This window comes from Rhodnius prolixus, unplaced genomic scaffold, assembly GCF_049639745.1.
Source record: "Rhodnius prolixus isolate KJV_2025 unplaced genomic scaffold, Rpr scaffold_1, whole genome shotgun sequence".
Lineage (NCBI taxonomy): Eukaryota > Metazoa > Arthropoda > Insecta > Hemiptera > Reduviidae > Rhodnius > Rhodnius prolixus.
This window is the reverse complement of record NW_027411581.1, coordinates 62,828,977-62,847,229: the sequence shown is the minus strand read 5'-3', so window position 1 is coordinate 62,847,229 and position 18,253 is coordinate 62,828,977. Positions and strand designations below refer to the sequence as shown.

General features: G+C 35.4%; 1 protein-coding gene and 1 long non-coding RNA gene across 2 annotated transcripts in view; one reads left to right on the top strand and one right to left on the bottom strand.

Annotated features, from left to right (window-relative positions):
* LOC141446080 (protein APCDD1-like) overlaps positions 1-18,253 on the bottom strand; it is a 460,040-nt gene that overhangs the window by 307,657 nt on the left and 134,130 nt on the right. The window lies entirely within an intron of this gene.
* The window catches only part of LOC141446086 (uncharacterized), a 49,595-nt gene continuing 34,930 nt past the window's right edge, over positions 3,589-18,253 (top strand). Inside the window, exon 1 of the long non-coding RNA XR_012453476.1 lies at positions 3,589-3,899. This is a non-coding gene — a long non-coding RNA (uncharacterized lncRNA). The remainder of the gene's footprint in view (positions 3,900-18,253) is intronic.

Genomic DNA, 18,253 nt, shown 5'->3' with positions numbered 1-18,253 from the left:
GAAAATGCAACATTTTTTTACAAAAAGTTATATTCTATGTGCGAAAATCAAATATGTGAAGGGGTAGGTGAGACAATAGAAAATGAAGAAGAGAAAATAGAAGATTTCTTGGAAGAGGAAATTATGGCTAACATTAAGAAGTTGAAAAAAGAGAAAACCCCGGGTAGCGATGGCATTACTAATGAAATCATAAAGTTAACTGCACCTTATCTTCTTAAATCGTTAACCTTATTGTTTAATAAAATTCTGTCTTCTGAAAAAACACCGGAGCAGTGGAATGAAATTAATATTATACTTATTCATAAAAAAGGAAGTACTCAAGATTTGAACAACTATCGCCCAATCAGCCTAATTTCGAACTTTTGCAAACTTTTTATGATGACTTTAAAAGAGAGAATAATAATCGTACTAAACGATAACCAACCTGTAGAACAAGTGGGGTTCCGCTCTGGCTACTCAACTATAGACCATCTACAGGTGATAAATCAAGTAGTTGAAAAAGCTAAGGAGTATAACATTACTATGTATATCGCTTTAATTGACTTTGAAAAAGCCTTTGATAGTGTTCGGCACGATTTTCTTTATCGAACCTTGCTTGATCAAGGTGTACATCCAAAATGGGTTAGAATTCTCTACAATATGTATAAAGATTTAGTAGCACGTATTGTGATGGATAGATCTGGTCCTACTTTTAGATTGGCTAGAGGAGTTAGACAAGGAGATCCATTATCCCCCAACATATTCAATGCCGTCCTAGAGCAAGTTTTTAGAGGTCTAAACTGGGAAGAGGTTGGTATTAATATTAATGGAGGCAAGTTGAACCATTTGAGGTTCGCAGATGATGTTTGTCTTTTCGCTTCCTCAGTGGACGAATTATCTCTCATGATAAAGCAACTTCTTGACCAAACAGGTAAAGCGGGCTTGAAGATAAACGCCAAAAAAACAAAGTTGATATCAAACGGACCGGAAAAATGCATCACCATAAATGGAGAGAAAGTAGATTGGGTAGAAAGTGCAGTGTACTTGGGACAACTGATCTCTTTTAGGAATAAAACTACAGAGGAAATTAACAGGAGGATTTCTATCAGTTGGAGTAAGTATTGGTCCATGAAGCACATTTTCAAATCTAATTTGAATATAGTAACTAAGAGGAAGGTGTTTAATGCCTGTATAATTCCCTGCCTTCTGTACGGGTCGCAGACTTGGTCTATGACCAGAAGAAATGAACAGCAGCTGAGAAGCACGCAGCGAGCTATGGAAAGAAGTGTTCTAAATATTAAAAAGAAAGATAAAGTAAGGAACACCGAGATTCAGAGCAGAGCTGGCTTTTCACAAGCAGTGCAAACAGCAAAAAAGTTCAAGTGGAGGTGGGCAGGGCACGTATCTCGTGCTAGAAACACCTGGACAAACAGGGTAACTGAATGGTGTCCAATGGATAAGAAGAGGAATAGAGGTAGGCAGTTCTTAAGATGGAGAGACGAGATCCAGAAATTCGTGGGATCTAACTGGAGTTCCAGGGCTAGAGACAAAGAGGTATGGAGAGAATTGGGAGAGGCCTTTGCCCAAAAATGGGCCTAATTCCGAAAACAGAAATTTATTTATTTTTTTTTGTGTTATTTGGTTCTATTTTTGTTCTCTATTTATTTTTATTTATTTATTTTATTTTATTTTTATTATTTTTTTCTATGTAATCAGAATTTAATTTAATTTCAGTATGTACTATATATAAGGATTTATAAAAGAAATAAAAATGAAAAATAAGGTAAAAACACAAAAGGAAGGAAAAATGGTATTATTATAATTTATTTTTTTGTAATTTTTTGGAATAAAGGCTTTATTTATTTATTTATTTATTATCCTTTGGGGGTAAACGTAAATCATGGAACTATATTTCCGAATGATCAAACGCTTTAAATTTGTACAGTTAAGAATTTTCAATTAAACCGCTAACCTCGGCTAAATTTTAAAAATTTGTTTGATTCAAAATATAAAAAGCCACAAAGCATATATGGTCAGTAAAAATGGGAAAAAGAAAATTTCTATATTGCTTTTTCTGAGAATGGGATACTGCGCTGTTATAGAGTTTTTTTTTTTAATTTGTTCAAAGAAAAAAATTAGAAACATATTTTCATTAACTTTTAAAGAGATACAGAACTTTCCACCACAGACATTTTAACCACATTTCGCTGAAAATAGTTACTCAAGATCTGAATGCTGAACGGAATTACTGATCAGATTACTGAAAACACTGATGGAAAAACGCTCCAAACTTATTTTGCAAATCCAAAAAGTAGCTACATAACATTCGAATTATAGAGACTGCCAAATAAAGAAACCAAAAATCGTATATATCTACAAAAAAAATTACTAATCTCCAACAATAAAGGAAAAATAGTGATATAATAAATTTGAATCATCCAAGAAAATAGATATAACTGAATAATACTTGAAAAATAATAAGAGAATGTCAGTAGAATTTGTATTTACTGAGATTGTACAAAAGGATTAGGGCTATTGAGGAAGTGTAGTATGGTATTTCCGGTATTTTCCCTTGGGATAGATGCTGTACGAACCGAGATCAGTGTGTAGTGTCAAGGTTTGTGAAGTAGAACTGGGCACCATTTATTTATCTTATAGGCGCCACGATAGCCGAACGGTTAAGAGACTAGACCCGCAAAGCTAAGATGTATTGTTGGTTTAGTGGGTTCGATACCCCGGTATCTAGGCCTTGGATTTTATTTAATGGTTAATATGAGAAATTTATAGTAAAGTATGTTAGGCGGTTATAGGCTAGACCCGCAAAGCTAAGATGTATTGTTGGTTTAGTGGGTTCGATTCTTCCAGTCTAGGCCTTGGATTTTATTTAATATTTAATATGAGAACTTTATAGTAATGTGTGTTTACTAGTCGCCTCCGTACATATCACCTAATTTGGTAGTTGTATGTAAAGTTCGTCTAAAAAATAAGCAATTACTTTACTACGTATTTGTCGTATTCAAATGGCTGTATTGTTCGTTTAGCAGAGCTTAGAGTTCTAGTTCGTAGTTCTGTATAGATTTCATTACAACTAGTCTTTTTAGATTAGACTTTCGTCCAAGTAGTTGGTAAAAAAGATTGGCCCGTTTCGTCTTGGCTTGGTCTTCTAAGTCCAGTGGGTGAGTAATTTAAAAAAGTATATATGTAAAAGTATTAACACAATGATCAATGATTCTTAGAGATAATGAATTTAAAAACTATTAGTACAGTTATAAAAGTCTTGAATAGATAGAAGTTGCACTTCCTGCTCAAACCGGAACCAAGTACCGTGAGCTTCCAAACTAGAAATAATGAGTTTGAGCCACCTACTATGAATATTCTTCGTATTTAAAAGAAAACGAACAAAAAACACAAAAGCGAGCATTCGCTAAATACCTTTAAGCATCTATCGAGTATTTCCGGTTGGGAAATTTAATTAGAAAAATATTTTCATTTTATCAATACATCGCTTCTTTTTTTCATGGACTGAGAGTTAATTATTTTACTTAAATTACAATTACAAAATACCTTGGAAACAAAAATATTATAGTAATTAAACAAATAAACGTTTAAATTAAATGTTACTCTGGTTCTAATTAACAATTTGCAAATATTACTCGTAGTTTCTTAAAATAATAAATGAAATTACAGCTAGTAATAAAATACACAAGATTTAAATCTGTGCGTTTATAAAGTTTAACTGTTTTATTTATTCAAGAGTTAAAGGAGAAGACTAGGAGAGAGAATAGTTTGATGTATAATGGGCTCTTTTCGTCTGTGAATTAATAAAAAACATTCAGGAAGGCATGGTTATTATACAATGAATACATTCTAATAAAAAGGATAGACTTCTCCGTTTATTTCTGGATCCACTACGCTGGAGGGTAGGTTTGTGTCCGGGATTGGCATACCCGACATAAGTGTGAATGGGTCGTATGAATGTTCTGTAAATAATTATGTAAGTATGTAAATAAGTTTTTTTTATCTTAGATTAGGTTATTAATGTGATGCGAGGAATATCAAGTACTCCACCATCACAAATTGCGATTATTAAAGGAGAAAATGTATTTTAGCTAGATTTAATGTGTATAGTTTCATTCAGCAACATTGTCAGGTGCGATATATAAGATGGTAACCAGAAGACTTCATTAAATCAAGATATCTTGATTGAAGACCATGTGCCATCAGCGTACTTTTGAGAAAAAATATAATAAACCATTCACTTTGAGCACACGCCCCAAAATTTACTCACACACCGACATTACAAGATCCGCTGTGGTTTCCAAGCATCTATTGGATGCCAGGGCCTTAGTTGTTAATTAAATTTTGTAGGCTTCTTCCGTTTTGGGAATGAATCAGCTTTGAAATAAAGCTATTATAAGGTTAGCTGAACTTCAAGTACATTTTGATGCCATTATGGTTCTCGTTTGACCTTTAAAGTAATCACATCTTAAGCCACAATTAAGTAGTAAAGTAAGGTAATTTTTTAAGGCGGGCTTTACATCCAACTACCAAATTAGGTGCCGTGGACGGAGGCGACTAGCAAACATACTTTGCTATAAATTTCTCATATTAAACATTAAATAAAATCCAAGGCCTAGGCCTAGACACTAGGGAATTGAACCCACTAAACCAACAATACATCTTAGCATTGCGGGTCTAGCCTATAACCGCTTAACATATTTCACTATAAATTTCTCATATTAACCATTAAATAAAAATCCAAGACCTAGGACACAGGGAATCGAACCCACTAAACCAACAATACATCTTTGCATTGCGGGTCTAGTCTCTTAACCGCTCGGCTATCGTGGCGCCTCTAAGCCACAATTATTTACAATTATAACATATTTATTCAAGATAGATAATAGACAATTCCAAGATAAACGGAAGGATAATTCTTAAGGTAGATTAGAGGATTGCATGGGGTTCAGGCAAGACGATATTTAATAAGCTAACTTCTAATATACTGCCTTTTTATTGGCTAGTACTGTTTAGCATCAGATTTGGCTACTGCATTAAGCAATCTCAAATCAATTTCGATCAATAACTTCATAAAGCATTTTCTCATAACAAAAACATTTTATGTCCGATAAAAAGAGTTCCCTAAATTGCATAGGATTGCGAAATTTTCTCTTAATGGAGGAACAAGACTGTGGTAAATATGATTAGTAAACCGAAGCACAGAATATGGCCATAAAAGCTATAAAAATTACAACTTGAAAATGTAATAAACATTAAAAATAATTAAAACCATAAATATGAGGTTCAAACATCGAGATTACTATTCACTAAGCAACCTCGCTAACCCCAAATCCTGCTTGCTCATTTTTATTAATTAAACAGATATCCAGATTTGGGCCTAACATTCAGTTACAATGGTCCATTAGCATGATTAATGGGAACTGTTAAGTATTCGACAAGTTTTTACCCTCTCTCTCTTCTACCCCCTCTCCTTGTTGTTACCTACACACTGTCATGCACCATCTAGGGATGGAAACCTTCTATGAGGAAACCTTCCTCATGCTTAATGGAGTATTCAAATGAACCATGAGAAGACCATACTCTTTACCAAACGCAGATTTTTCCTCAACCGGCCAGTACGATAATAACTCTGATCCCGTGGTCTAACCACGTCAAGTACCTAGGCTTAACTTTGGGCAACCAACTAACTTTCACAACACACGTCCGGGATAAAGTGAATTCCGGTAAACCGACTTCAAGACTTCTATTTCCTTAACTCTGCCGAGACTCGAAGATGACGCCTACAGTACAAACTCCTCATCCATGTAGTGATCATCAGGCTAATGTTACACTACGCCTGGAGATTGACCGGTAGCAGTAATATCAAGAAACTCCAGACAACATAGAAGAACCACTAGAAAACAGCCATCAGTTCAACATTACTCTGCTTCTGAAGCTTGGCCTGCAGCAGTAACATCAAGAAACTTCAGACAACATAGAACAACCACTAGAAAATAGTCATCAGGTCGACATTACTCTGTATCTGGAGTTTGACCTGTAGCAGTAACATCAAGAAATTCCAGGCAACACAAAACAACCTCTACAAAATTGTCATCAGGTCGACATTACTCTGTATCTGGAGTTTGACCTGTAGCAGTAACATCAAGAAATTCCAGGCAACACAAAACAACCTCTACAAAATTGTCATCAGGTCGACGTTACTCTGCATCTAGAACTGGACCTGTAGCAATAACATCAAGAAACTCCAGGACAACATAGAATAAATTCCTCAGACTTGCCCCTGACGCTCTTCGACGTACTAGGAATCGACTCCCTCCATGAGACAGCTTCCATAATCCCCGTACACTCCTTTATTCTAAAACCTTCCACTGAAACTTTTCTCCAGAATCCTTCCAATCCCTATACACCCGAAACAAAACATGTCCATCTCTAACTTTCTCTTCTAGCTTCAAGTTTTTCCATCCTTTTCCTCTGCAAACTCTGTTCTTCCCGTACTAAGCTTTCCGCTAGTCTTTACTGTTATGTTTTGAAAGTCGTAATGTAATTACTCTTTGACAATTCATGTCTATAATTATTGTACATATTTATTATAAAGTTTATTTATCTATCAGTTCTTTAATTTTATATTAATTAATTTTGGTTCACTGGACTTTTTTTTACGCTGGCCAATAACCAGCGAGACAATTTACATAAAAGCACAGGTTTATACAAATAAAAAAAGCTTCAATAAAAAAAAGCTCTTTTCAAAAAAGTTAAAGCGACATGTTTGGTGGAGGGCTTAATACCCATCATAGTCTGACATCAAAAAGGGTCGCTCATTATCACTAATCAGGGTTTCTGTTCTCGTTACTCGTTAATAAATGGACAATTTGATAATGAATCCCCTTCCTCCGCCTCTAACCCCCCCCCCACAATAAAATCTTTCCAGAAGACAGAATCCAAGAGATTACCAATGCTTATTTGCGAAGTCTGTTCGCTTTATAGGCTTTGTCATGTAAAAAAAGTCAAAAACCATAATTTACAGAAACTGTAATATAACCGTTTCGAACGTATACTTTGTGAGACATGGGTATTGGTCCTATCAGGGGAGCGAAAGGATGCTGCGGTAGAGAAGGATCCTAAGAAACAAAAAAAATTTGATCCATGCTTTTTTTTTTGGGTGGGTATTCTGTGGAGGATTTGGGAAAATCAAGGAATTGTCTACCCTTCCAGTAAGGAGGGAAGCATCGTGACTTTTAGAAAGAAAGGTCCCGGTTTCCGCTGGTTAGATTTCGTAGGTTAGGGGGTATAAAGGATCGCAGACTGCCTAAAAGGATGCTCACTCACTGGTCGCATGCTGTTGACTGGACGATCTGTAAGATGACCACTCTTCAATCAGGCGGTGGCGGAATGAAGGCCAGTGACAGGATGGACGAGGCCAGGAACTACTGGAAGTTATACTTGTTATACTCCAAGGAGTATTTCATTTGAAAGGAAGTTGTTTCCAATATTTCTTTAGAATAGAAGAAAGAAAAGTAGATTTTTTTTTTTTTATTTTGCAGAAAAGATTCATAATTAACCATTGTTTTTGCTGTTAAAGTGGGATAGACAGAAAGTCCTCCCTGGGAACTAATTTCTCTTTAAGAGCAAACTTTTGCCCCCCTTCTTCCCAAGAACATCCTTTAGACAACAGCTAACAGCCACTTTACCCCATCCAACTTTGTAAAGTAAAAAAAAAAAAGAAAAAAAGAGAAATCTTTAACGTATATTCTTACCCCAGGACCACGACGTGGTTGCAAAACCTACCGCCAGGCGAAACTACTTAACTGTAGCTTTCAAGAAGTTAAGAACCAAAAGTTTATATCTTACAGCTTTACTTTGTTCCTAAAATCTATAATAGGCACAAAGTGCAAATAAGTTTCACCTTAAACTTTCTCTACTAAAGCTTTTATTTAATTTATTTGCATTCAAGTATCTTTACTGTCTGATTTTCGGGGGGTTTTGGACTTAAACACACACACACACACATACTCCTGTTTTTTTTTTAGACTCAGATCACTTAAAACCGTGTCCTTCCGGTGTAAATCCAACTAGATCGCAACGTTTCCGGTCACCAGTTGTAAGAAAAAGTGAAAATTCTTGAGTGAACCCACCAATTAATTCTCGAGAAATTTCCACAAAATACGGAAGAGGCATTTTCAATAAAAAGTCGTGAAAAATCCATTTAGTGAGTAAAGTGAAGTACTTTGTAACTAAATTTTGTAACAACTCTTAATTATTATTATTTTTTGTTTATATTTTCTGGCGGCCTTTACGTCCAAATCAGATGTCATGGACGGAGGCTATTAGCAAACATACTTTACTATAAAGTTCTCATACTACACATTAAATAAAATCCAAAGCAAAGAGATTGGGAATTGAACCCACTAAACCAACAATACATCTTAGCTTTGTGGGTCTAGCCTATAACCGCCTAACATACTTTACTATTAAGTTCTCATATTAACCATTAAATAAAAATCCAAGGCCTAGATCGGGGGAATCGAACCCACTAAACCAACAATACATCTTAGCATTGCGGGTCTAGCCTATAGCCGCCTAACATACTTTACCATATAAATTTCTCATATTAAACATTAAATAAAATCCAAGGCATAGAGACCGAGAATTGAATCCACTAAACCAACAATACATCTTAGCATTGCGGGTCTAGCCTATAGCCGCCTAACATACTTTACTATAAAGTTCTCATATTAAACATTAAATAAAATCCAAGGCGTAGAGACCGAGAATTGAATCCACTAAACCAACAATACATCTTAGCATTGCGGGTCTAGCCTATAGCCGCCTAACATACTTTACCATATAAATTTCTCATATTAAACATTAAATAAAATCCAAGGCGTAGAGACCGAGAATTGAATCCACTAAACCAACAATACATCTTAGCATTGCGGGTCTAGCCTATAGCCGCCTAACATACTTTACCATATAAATTTCTCATATTAAACATTAAATAAAATCCAAGGCGTAGAGACCGAGAATTGAATCCACTAAACCAACAATACATCTTAGCATTGTGGGTCTAGCCTATAACCGCCTAAACATACTTTACTATAAAGTTCTCATATTAAACATTAAATAAAAATCCAAGACCTAGACCGGGAGAATCGAACCCACTAAACCAACAATACATCTTAGCTTTGCGGGTCTAGCCTCTAACTGCTCGGCTACCGTGGGTGGCACCTAACTCGTAATTTTTAGCAACTTAATTAAACTCTCTTTAAAATATAGTAATGTGTGGCACAGGACTACTATGCCATTTACCTTGAAATGATGCTTTAGGGACATGTTAGGGAGATAAGCGACTCTATAACATGCAGCAATAAAGTTCTTAATGTTCTAGTAAAAGGTATAATAACAAGCAAAGCTTATTGATGATGATGATAAGGAAAATAAGCTCTTGCGTGGGAAAATCATTATTTTCTACACAACCGCAGGAAAAACTAGTTGCTGTAAGTTAATAACTCCAGGGTCGTGTGAGTGTGCACAACCATTTTTTTTTTAAACATGAGAAAACCGGAAAACAGAGTTGGCTGTTTTTTCCTTCAACTTCATAATTTTATTTTCCAGAAGTAGCTAACAGTTTTACTGTTCTTCCTGCTCATACAAAATTCAGAAGGCATTGTGTCGAGTTGAGCTACCTTAATTCACCTTCTTTGGGTAAGAAAATGAATTTATAAAAACCAGTTCTTGTGTTTTCTTTTGGGTGGGGGGAAAACAAAATTGAAGAAAATATTAAATAAAAAAAGTCCTTTTTGTGTTGGACTTAACAAAAATCTTTCTTTCGCAACTTTACAAATAAACTTCATTTGGAGATTTGGTTCAGAATAAATGGTGATCCAGTTTTGGATTTTTGGACAGCTTTCGATCTTTTAGCATCGACTGAAATAGCTTAAATGATTAGATGTCCCTTTTTGAAACATAATTCCTGTGTAGACAAGTATTTGTCCTTAAATTCTGGATTCCGACCGGGACACTGGATTCTTCACCACGAGGTAGGTGAAGAATTAGCCTAGGACATGGGAAAAGAAAGACCGGTATGGTTTTTAGTCGATATCAGTGAAGGAATTCTAGTAAAAGAAAAGGAAGGTTTTTGATATCTTGGATTGTTGAGGGTTGGCCAAGATGCTGCTGGCTTGTTGTAGATGCAAAATCCCCTAGATAATACTAAGAGAAAAATAGAACTCAGAACTAAATAGAATTGTATGTTGTCTAGAGTTTCTTGATGTTACTGCTACAGGTCAAGCTCCAGATTCAGAGTAACGTCGACCTGATGACTATTTTCTAGTGGTTGTCCTATGTTGTCTGAAGTTACTTGATGTTACTGCTACAGGTCAAGCTCCAGATGCAGAGTAATGTCGATCTGATGACCATTTTGTAGAGGTTTTTCTATGTTGTCTGGAGTTTCTTGATGTTACTGCTACAGGTCAAGCTCCAGATGCAGAGTAACGTCGACCTGATGACTATTTTCTAGTGGTTTTCTAGTTGTTGTCTGGAGTTTCTTGATGTTACTGCTACAGGTCAAGCTCCAGATGCAGAGTAATGCCGAGCTGATGACTATTTTCTAGTGGTTGTCCTATGTTGTCTGAAGTTACTTGATGTTACTGCTACAGGTCAAGCTCCAGATGCAGAGTAACGTCGACCTGATGACTATTTTCTAGTGGTTTTCTAGTTGTTGTCTGGAGTTTCTTGATGTTACTGCTACAGGTCAAGCTCCAGATGCAGAGTAATGCCGAGCTGATGACTATTTTTTAGTGGTTGTCCTATGTTGTCTGAAGTTACTTGATGTTACTGCTACAGGTCAAGCTCCAGATGCAGAGTAACGTTGACCTGGCTAACGAAAGAGGTTTTTTTTTTTCAGCTTTCCTAGCTAAAAAGCCCAGAAACCTTCCTGAAAATAAAATTAAGCTACAGAACTCATCTACGACCTTTTTTTTAACTCCCAGGTATTTTGAAAACTCTTTCTCCAGTCGCGGAACTTATGATCATTAATTTTCAACTTAGTTCCTGGCTAATCTTATTCATCTCTTCACACAGATACATCATACAATGGAATACAAATAAACAGTAGATGCAATTAATTAGAACGACTTAATTTCTAAGTGGACTTAGCAATGAATAAAATGTACTTTAACCATTTAGTAAAGATCCTATCGCTGATATCATTCACTTGAAAGTAACAAAGCCCGCTTTAATCGATTAAGCCGCGCCTCAATAAAGCGCTCTTCTCGGCTCAACACAATGTACGAGCATAAATAAGCGTGGTAAACATTATACAGCTTTCTAAGCACTAAGCTTAGAGAGGCCTTTATAAGCTTAACAGGCTCCTTTAAATGAAATTGAAGTTATAAAACTTGATAACAGTTCAAGGAAAATATTGTTAAAAATCACCTCTTTAAGTTGGTTGAAAAGAATGGATATAGGACTTACAAAGCTGGGCCACAGTCAGCACGATCTACACGTCTATTGTGAACACGGAAGGACTTAGAGCCAAGCAGTCTTAAGCCAACAAGGGCCGGCTAAGATTTTTTTCTCCAGCTTATACAAGTAGTTCAGCGCCGCAGCTCCAAAGCTCTGGCCAAGTCCTTGTATGTGCTTTTTTTTTTTTTTTTTTTGTAAGTTCTAAGGGGTTGATCTGAACTTATGCTCATACTAAAGCGAATGCTATACTGTTAATCGATGAAATTAACTTTTGAAATTGCCAAAGACAAGTTGTGACCACAATTACCCCCTAAAAAAATATTAATAAACTGTAAGTTCAGCTTAACATCAAGTGTAATTTGCTAAATTTACACCAAAATAAAAAAAAATTATAAAGTAGAAAAACATCAGAGTAACAGGAGAACATAAGGGCAATTAAAACAACCGGCTCCTGGTGCAACCAGGAGACCAGGTTAAACATCAACTGTTTGTTGTCGTATTAACTCTGATTCTGGTTGGCCAGTACTACAATGCACATTGTAGTCCATGATTGTGTATGCAGCATTCCACCTTGATGACCACATCACATCATGTTAGCACCGTAAATATTTAGACGAAAAGTCTAAACATGTGGAGAGTAATTTTAATTTCAAGAAATATTGCCAAGTCTCTCAATTTAGACCAATTTAACAAGAGCTCTGGTAAATTCTGAGCAATTCGAATGACTGTATTACATTGTTACACTTCAATAAATAAAGGATATTATTTTTTTGATAAAACATCACAAATTACAGAACACTGTTTTGTGATGAATAAATTATTTATAAATAATTTAAAATTAATCATTTGAATAAAACTGAACGATTTAAAATAAATAAACAAAAAAAGGCAAGGAAGTACGATAATTTATCATCCCAAGAGGAGCAACGACACCGGAAGTTTTAAACCTACTCCCAATGGGAAACTTGACGTCCGGAAATCTCTGGAGGCATTCTCTTACTGCATAAAGAGCAACACCATTGCAGTAACCATAAATTAATATAATATCAGCTGTTTCAGCTGCACTGAAACCCTAAATTAATAAATTCTCCATTAATACTAAATTATTGTTTATAGATGACCCTGACATTCAAAACTGACCCTGACGAACAAACATTACGAGTCGTGGCTATTAAATAACGAGACTATTGCTGTAAAACATTTTATTTTAAATTTATACATATTTAGTTATTATCACCTTCAATATACACCCCCTCCCCTATCCCTAAAACGCTCCATGCGAATTTACCATTGTTCGAAACAGTGCTGTAAGTCTTTTTCTGTGAGCTCCTGCATGACGCGTACCGCTTTTTCTTTTACAGCTTCAACGGACCGAAAAATCGTGTTCCTTTTAATGCAGATTTGACTTCGGGGAACAGATAAAAGTATGGGAAGGCCAGGTCAGGCGAATAAGGGGGGATGGCCTAAAACTGGGATGTTGTTCTTGTTGACTAGAAACGTCTTGACAGAAAATGCAGTGTGAGCCGGCGCGTTTGTCTTGATGGAGAACCCATGAACCCAAAAATCGAGTCGTTTTTTTCCTTACTCTTTCACAGAGTTGAGCAAGCACCTCACGGTATATATACCGTGAATAAAACTGAACGATTTAAAATAAATAAACAAAAAAAGGCAAGGAAGTACGATAATTTATCATCCCAAGAGGAGCAACGACACCGGAAGTTTTAAACCTACTCCCAATGGGAAACCGTATAGGTATACCGCTCTACTTGCCCCAATATGGACGTACAGAATACAGCTCTTACGGAAGTGCCAAAAAATCGAACATCAACCGACTTCAAACCTTACAATCAAAAATTCTGAAGAACAATAATTAACGCTCCCTTCTACGCCTCCAATCTATACAATACACTCTGATCTAAATATTTCCTCTCGTTTCTAGAAATAGCCCCAATCTCGATACACAAAACTCCACTACAAATCTTCACAATCATTACAACCCTCTGATTCACACAACATGTCTACTGCAAACACTTCCTTCAAATCCACAGCCCAGACTAAAGCGGAGGTAGCCAAGCGACCATCTTAACACATGACGCCGATCTCCTAGGATGGTTGCTGTGTATGCTTGCCAACCTGGACGAACTAACGGCTTCCATCACTGGATGATGGTCGTCGTTCACTCCACTCACGTCTCTTGGCGTATGTGCATGTTCGGGTGTATGTTTGTATATCCATATACGTACAGACGTACGAGTGTATTCGCGCTGTCCTTATCTCCCATCTTTTTTGCTTATTGTAATTAATTACAGGTGCAAAAGAAATTTTACTAATACTAAATTATTGATTATAGATGACGTATGAGTTTTGATTTTTAAATAACAAATGATTGGTAAATTGATAAATCCATTGGTAATAAATGCTATAATTTTGATCTGTTGTAGTTCTGCTATTGGTCGCAATACAATCTTACGTACTTCATATAACTTTTGTCACTAAAAAAATGGTATCCATAACAAGTTACCTAAAATGTTTACATCCGCATATTTCAACAATAAATCCCCATCATGAGAAATAGCGGCACAATACAAAAAAATAAAAATAAACGTAAAAATAAGTTACGTCATGACTGTCATACGGTTGATGGAATATATATATATAGATATAGAAGTAAAGCAGACCGCCTGTACGCTGAGAGGATCCCGGGTAGATAATAGTTATACGCTTGGGTTCCCGATGTATATGTATGTATGGTATGTCTGTCACACGCTTGAATTCAGTTAGTGAAGTTGTAGCACTTCTAAACTCATACATATTAAGTGGAAGCTAAGCTAAAAGTTAAGCCCGGCCTTTAACGCTTTAGCTGGTCATATAATAGGAAACAATTCCTCGTTTCTCAGAAGTTTGTAGGGAATAGGACTCAGAAAAAAGAATATTATCGCCTGACTTCCTGTCAGAACTTGAACGAAAACAAAATGATAACGATGATGAAGATACGTACATAGGTTTTAACGCCTCAATTGAAACACAGTCATACCCACAACTTATCTATGAAATGCCTTTTAATTACAGCAAATTATTATTCCAACCTAAGACAAGTGGAAAGTACTTAATAAAGTTAAACCCATCATCGATTAATATGCAAAATAGCTCCTCAGTTTAGATGGCGGGGTATGTCAGTTACAAAAGAAAGAGGATCTGGTAAATATTCTTGTTGAATGCCCATTTTTATGAGACCATTAGAGAGCATTACTATTCCTGATAAAAGTAGGGGAGTTAATATTGAAAAATTGTTGAATCCAGACACTGTTAATTCGGCTTATATCTGTATAAATATGTAACATCCATCTTGAAACTAAGACATTTTCTCTCAAAATAAGTATAAATAGATTTTTGTGGGGCTCCGCCAAACCATCCAACATCCAACCTATCCAATCTTTCCAGTCTAAAGTCCTCCGCCGTCATGATCTCAATATTCCCTACGTAAATGAGTTAATCCACATCCAGGATTCCTAAATTTCCACAGCAAACTCTCTGTGATCATCCAAATCCTCTGACTCAATCAATATTCCACATCGTCCCATCCTGACAATCCTCCAGGTCACTCTTAAAACGGCGTTGGCCACGGTGACCTCATTGCTTCCTAAACCCCCTATAAGTTCCTAGAGAGTTCCAGCGCTGGCTGGTTTCTCTCATCCTGTCATCCTGGTTGTGGTACTGAGCCAGCTCAGTGGCACAATCGAATGTTTATTAGTATTTCACTTTTGCTAAATGTATATGTATTTTTTTTTTTTACGGCGGGAAATAAAAAACACGTATTTAACCATTTTTAGTCTAGTTTATTTTCAGTGATTGACCCATTTTTTTAAACTCTTGTATCTCGAGATACAGCATCCAACTTTGTTTTTTCAAATGCATATTTTTATAGTATTTGAGCTCCTAAAAAAAAACAAAAAAAAATTTTTGAAATCGGTTAGGTTTTTCAAAAGTTATGGTAATTTAAAATATGAAAAACAAATTTCACTTTATTGTCAAAATTACGTAATTTTATTTTTTAAAGAATCTGTTCAAACTGGGCACAACCAACGGATAGGCAAGCCAAAATTCTGGAATCCCACGCTTTGCGTGTAGCAGCACATATGGTGGCGAAGTCAAGATCTAGGCAGGCTAGAGTTATTCGACGTTCAGGTTGTTGTTTTTTTCTACAAACGTTTGGTGTGGAGAATTTAACTTCACTAAATGCCTCTTCAATTACATAAAACAACCACTTGTTTGTTAATGATGTTTGAATGCATTTCATTAGAGAAATCAAATGCAATTAAAATTGTAATAATTTTGCAAAATCAGGCTACAAGTTTATTATTGATTAATGATTAAGACACAAAGAGCTTTAACTTATCATGAACTATTAACTATCAAAACTTTTAATTAATAATGAAAAGTAAATAAAACTAAGTCTAATGTACTTAAAAAGTTTTGACCAAACCGTGTTCCTTACCTCTACAGTCAATAGTTAAACATTGAGTGAACTAAATTAAGTTTAAAGTAAACTTAATTCAGTAACTTTGACAAGAAGCTAACACTAAACAAAGAGAAAACTTACAAATGAAGTAAACAACATTGTACGCATAGTTACCACCCAGGGCGATGGGAGGGGTGGGTTAGTTATTTGGGGTTACTCTTCCAAAAATATATGGAAAAGCTACCGGTATGAAACCCTTGCACGAGTTTTTCTTAATAATTTTCTCGAAGTTCTAACAAAAAGAAAAAAAAAAAGAAGAAAATTACAGAGTTTAAACAAAAACAATAACAAAAATATCATGAAAGCCGGTTTTTGCGGGAAAAATCTCAAAATGCGGCTAAATTAGAATATCCGGTCAACCGTATTTTCTTCCTGCAATACCCTAACAGTAAAGGCACTCAAGAGAAAAGCTTATCCCTAAAATTATAGAACCACACACACACGCACACATCGTAGATTTTATGAAGAAAAACAGTAAAATGAAACAGCATTTGTCTGTCAGTAGTATCGTACTTCCTTTTTTTTTTTTTGCTTCCATTTCCAGAAAACCGAGATTAACAGTTTCCAAATAATCGATCTGCAAATTTCCGTTGCCAATATGCGCAGCTCTTAACAAATTAAATCTACTTGAAAGAGATTCGGCACCCAACCGTTGCTGCATGATACATTATAACAATTGGAGTATTATACAAAAAAAAAAAATAAAATAAAATAAAAGCAAAAGAGAAAGTTAGCGGCCACTGATGAAGGTAAACGCGAGAGATTTCCAATAAACACATATAGATAATAAATTTTAGGAACGTAGTTTAATCTTCCGATGGGTCGAACCCTAACCTTATCAGTCTTGATTAAAAAGGCCCTGGCTAGAAGGTTACGCTCTAAACCAATGGAATCCTACTCCATACTGGGTTGTGCTGACGCAATGTCCAACCCTCTTTACTAATCTCTGATCTGCGTAGTCTCTCTCTGATTTGCAAAAAAAACAACAAAAAACAAACCCTACAGATCAATAAAACTTTGGTCGAATCGTATTTAAATAAATTACAAAATTGGTGCTGACCATTTATTTGTAAAATTTGCCCCTCCCGGTGCTTTAAATATTTACTAAAGTTTGTATATCATTCTTCCTATGTTTGTCCCGTGAATGCTATCAGATTTGATTCAGTCATGGTGAGGCGGAAACACAGTTGAAGTCGAAATCTCTACACCAATCTGATAACTATGATGATGGACGAAATTCTGAAAACAGAGGGAGATAAAAGAAGAAAAAAAAAACATGTGTACTTCGACGGATAAAACGAGCGATATATTTGAAACGATCCTAAAGCTCTAGCGTCCCTAGTCTGATTCGACCAACTATCATTGTCCTAGTCTGCTACAAGCTTTAGCAAAGTTCTACAATTCGACCTACTTCGACTGTCCTAGTCTGCTACAAGCATTAGCAAAGTTCTACAATTCGACCAACTATCATTGTCCTAGTCTGCTACAAAGCTTTAGCAAAGTTCTAGAAGTCGACCAACTTTCATTGTCCTAGTCTTGTTACAAGCTTTAGCAAAGTTCTACAATTCGACCAACTATCATTGTCCTAGACAGCAGGCAAGCTTTTTACAAGACCTAACTTTCTGGATAAGATTCAATAACATTTACTGTACTCGACGACAATTCTAGCGAGTCTGAGTGTGAATGAATAATATGAATAAATTCATAACACTATTCGCACTAAAACTGGTATATCACGCACTAAGTATAACTTAAACACAATTTATAAAGTAGAACTTCACTTTAACAGGCACTTTTTATTTACTTTTAAAAAGACACGTCACTAACAAGTTAAAGATGGCCGCCGGTAACTGGCCAGTCAAAACAGCTGATAAATTAAGGTTATGTTAGCAGTGCGACTAAACTATGTTTTTCATTTAATTTCATTCATAATCTATAAAAATAAAATGTAATTAGTAGCAAGTTCATTTCGTTCGATTTATTTAAAAATTGACTTGAAAATATCGAATAATATTTAATTACAATAATGCCAATTGAGATAAATGTAAACATTTATACGGATTAAATTTTTTTTAGAATTGTATGCTTGACTTTCAAAAGTTATTGTCTTTCTTGATTTCAAATCCTCTCCCTCTCAAACATAAAAGCTGTAATTTCTATCAGCATCTCGGAACATCAACCAGTGATTGAATGTAAAATTTGATATTTTTTTTTTACAGAAAAATCAACAATTTTCCAATTTTTCATTTATATAATTTTTGACGTCCAATA